General features: G+C 33.6%; 1 protein-coding gene across 1 annotated transcript in view; it reads right to left on the bottom strand.

Annotated features, from left to right (window-relative positions):
• The window catches only part of LOC106872148 (monocarboxylate transporter 12), a 40,558-nt gene extending 37,335 nt beyond the window's left edge, over nt 1-3,223 (bottom strand). The window contains exon 1 of the mRNA XM_052975121.1: nt 3,202-3,223. The gene's annotated coding sequence lies outside the window, so the exon portion shown is untranslated. The remainder of the gene's footprint in view (nt 1-3,201) is intronic.
• Nucleotides 3,224-4,320: the final 1,097 nt, after the last annotated feature.

The raw sequence follows: 4,320 nt of genomic DNA, 5'->3' as shown, positions 1-4,320 counted from the left end.
ATATATATATATATATATATATATATATATATATAAACGATTCACTACACAACGTTCCCCTATAATGGAAGCTTGGTTGTACCCAAGAGTGATAAATAACAAAAATAAATAAATAAATAAATAAAAACAAACACACACAAAGAAAAAAACTGTTTTAGTCGAAAGTCGATGTCAATTTGAATGTCATCAGAGGTGTTGTACCAATCTCTTTAACTCATCTCCATTCAGAATGTCACATCAGACATCGCTTCGGAAACTGGCACTTGCTGGAGCTAAATATATTGGAAATCGCACAGGTCTGTGCACACCCTATCACAAGCTGTAGTATTTTTGCCGTCACCTTGGTCAAACTGCATTCGATGTTTAGGGCCTGAAATTATCAATGACGCCCCTTCTGTTCTTGTTCTACTTTATTTTTACAACGATTAATAAAGGCAGCTATATTCATAAGGCACACACAGAAAACCTACGATAATCACAATCAAAATAAGAATAAGGTTAATGACGTATGACGGTAAAAATTCATATTCTGGTGTTAGTGTCAACACCAGTCACATTGGCCTTGCCGACAATAATATCCATCAATACATGCCAACATCATTTTATCGTGAAGATGAGATTGTGAAGATCTAGAAACATTAGTGATAAGTTTAGAGACTTTACTATTCGAAACAATTTGCAATGACTCCAATGAAGACACCAAAAGGAAAAATGAAGTTGAAAAAAAGATAAAACTGGGACACAGTCGTGTTTTCGAAACATGTCAACAACAAGAGCTGCCTTTGGTATAGACACAGACAGAAGTACGTATGTATGTATGTATGTATGTACGTATGTATGTATGTATGTATGTATGTATGTATGTATGCATGTATGTATGTATCTTTGTATCTATGTATGCATGTACAGACATAACGTTATATACACACATTCATACATGCATATGAATAGACACACAATACATACATACATACGTACGTACGTACATACATACATATACGGATTGAAATTATACTTACAAGACGAAAATCAAAATATCTTGATGCAGATAAAATCATATGCAATGGACAAAGTGCACAACAATACAAATTGTGGTACATAATTATCTCAAAAAGTAAGCACATGCAAAGACATATATATAGGGGGGAAAATTAGATATGAATAATGAAGGAGCTTCCAAGCTATCACAAGTTTCTTGAATAGTGAAAGGGGAGTCTTATCGATAAAATATGTCAAGGCGAGAGATCACTTGCATGGGTCCGTCATGTGTGTATGTGTGTATGTGCATGTGATGTGTATGTCTGGCCGCCTGTGCATGCGAACGTGTCTGTGCGAACATTACCAGCGTTCGAATGAAGCTACCTCCTCCGTCTTTCATAATGCAACTTTCATAATCACTGCTAGTTCCGTGGTCAAGTGATGCGTCCTGACCATTTGGCGAGTTTTGAACTCAGAGCGTAGAGCACCGGAACAAATACCATAACATAACCTATTCCTCGCTCAAATGACTCTACTCTGCTATTTCGCTGCCTGTGTGCATGCAATGTACACGCGCACGCACTCACACGTACACGCCCGCCCGCACACACACACACACACACACACATTGTAGAAAGTTAAAGCATAACAAATTATTAGTCTGAATTTCTCGGTTCCGGTCTTCGAACGATTACCAAAAATGGAACATAAAACTAATTTATAATAGATACAGTGGACATTTTTAAATATTATAAAAGGCGCTGATGGCATAACATGGACTGAGAGAAACCTATTGATTGAAAATATAGCAGTTATTTGCTAATTAGAAAAGAGATGAGGTTACGAAAAATCTAATTTCGTGTGCAGAAAATGACTAACTATTCAAGGGAAATAACTCAAAATTTTAGATGTTTAGGATTTACATAAAAGAGGTGATAAAATCCGTGATAATTTATTGGATTCGTTACTCTAAGTATCTCGTAACCACTCTTCAGACGATTATTAAAATTGAAACAAACTACTTCATAATTGCTATACAGTTGGCATCTTTGAAATTTATAACAAGCACTGATTGAATAAACATAACCATTACTTGAAAATATAGACAGTGGAGGCTATCATTTGCAGAAGAGAATTTAAAGTTGTATAAATGATTAAATATGTAGATGTGAAAATATGTTAAAAAAAAAAAATCTTGTGCGGGAGTATATTTTTTATTGCATGAGTAATAAATAAAAAAAAATACTGTTCAAGGGAAGTAATTAAAAATCTTTGAATATTCTAATATACATCCATCTCAAAAAAAAAAAAATAAAATAAAAAGAAAGCAGATGATACGACCCGCATTTTTTTCTTTTTTTTTTTTTTTCAGTATTCAGAATTTTCCTTAAATCATAGTTCTGAATAAAGTATTTTCTTGCGTGTCTACAATAGTCAAGTATCTCCGTTTCTATCTTTAAATGATGCCTTGGAACAAAATGAATAACTTTCATTTAGACATAATTTAGTGCACAATTTTTTTTCTTGAACAAAGAATCTGAAATTTAATGTAAGATATCTTCAATTTATTTATTTTAAATTATAAAGCTTTAAAATATAAATAAATGCTTATAACTTCGCGGGGAAGAATAATATAGAAATTACTCTGATTTGTCTCATCTCTATTTGGAGACTCACCCGAAACATTTAACCTGATATTCTACATACGAAGAAAGTAATAGTTTAAACGTATTCATATCAACACAAACCAGAACTCAGTTTAAGAGACTAGTCTAATTTGCATTACTGTATATTCCTTGGCAGCATTATTTACAGCACATCATATACTGGATAATTTTAAATTTTTTCGATGAACCCCGAATAGTGTGGGGCTATACCCTGAAAAGACATTGGCTGAATTACCTAATAATTTTCTGTCATTAACATTATATGTTTTACGTGGGCGGTGAGCTGGTAGCATCGTCAGCACAGCAGGTAAAATGCTAAGCGGCATTTCGTCCATCTTTACATTTTGAATTCAAATTCCGCTGAGGTCGACTTCGCGTTTCACTCCTTTCAAAGTCGATAAAATAAGTAGCAGTTGAACACTGGGGTGGATGTAATCGACTTATCCCCATCCCTTCTCCGAAATTACTGACCCTGTACCAAAATTTGAAGTCAATATTATATATTTTACATTTCGCAGTGAGTCTTATTATATTAAAAAATCATTGGTATACTTACATTTAATTTCTGATTGTCCAGTATACCTTTTGTTGTGCATAATTAATTCATTACCCGAATTCGCTGCAATGCAAATTAGACTGGCCTTTTCGGCTGAGTCCCTGCTTGCATCTGATATAAATAGGAATAAATTTTTGATGTCTCAATGGGCAGAAAATTAAGGTAGATTTTCCCCGATGAATCTCTAAATAGAGGTGAAACTAGTTCGGACAACTCTAATAATTTTCGGCCACGAAGAGTTGTAAGTATTTGTTTACACTTCACAGTGAAGCCAAAAAGAAAACAGAAAAAGAAAAACGTACGTGTACATTGAATTTCAGATTATCGAATATGCACAATATTGTGTCTAATTAATTAATACTTAAATACATGTACATGGTGTTAAAAACGAGCCTTGAAGGTATGCATGGCTGTATATACTAATTTCATGTTCTATTTTTCATAAACTTTCGAAGTGCAGATTCGACAAACTATGTATGAAAATATATGCGTGTATTTCAAGATGCATATATGAGTGCATGTATGTGTCTATATGTACACGAATGGGTTTATATATATATATATATTTTCGTCATGATAGATCGCTAACCGCTACACACATTTTTTTCTCTCTGCTTGTTTCTCTCCTTGTTTCTTTCTGTGTTCCTTTCTGTGGAAGAACGTATGCTCGAAACGTTAAAAACTTTTTCAATTCCCGAGCGTTATACTAATACATCTGTTTGTTTTCTACACTACCTGTTTTCGTCTTTTTTTTTGTGAATTCTCCCTATATATATGCGCGCGAGTGTGTGCGTGCGTGTGTGTGTGTGTGTGTGTATGTATAGATATAAGCATATATGTGAGCCTAAACACAAGTATGTGTATGTGAGTGAGTGTGCGCACGTGTGTGTGCGTGTATTATCAATAATCGGCAAAAGTTATTGAGTGATTCAAAGGCCGAGTGTTTTGTATATATAAGTGTGAAACTCTCAATCCTCGAGTCACTCTATAATTTTTGCCGATTATTAACAGAAAATGTATATGTACTCATGTTTTGAATTTTATTTTCCTCCATGCAAATACATACATACACACATATAAGATACACTTATCTGATATATATATATATATATATATATA

This window comes from Octopus bimaculoides, chromosome 20 (genome assembly GCF_001194135.2).
Source record: "Octopus bimaculoides isolate UCB-OBI-ISO-001 chromosome 20, ASM119413v2, whole genome shotgun sequence".
NCBI lineage: Eukaryota > Metazoa > Mollusca > Cephalopoda > Octopoda > Octopodidae > Octopus > Octopus bimaculoides.
The sequence above is the reverse complement of the archived record's forward strand: the minus strand, read 5'-3'. Positions and strand labels throughout refer to the sequence as shown.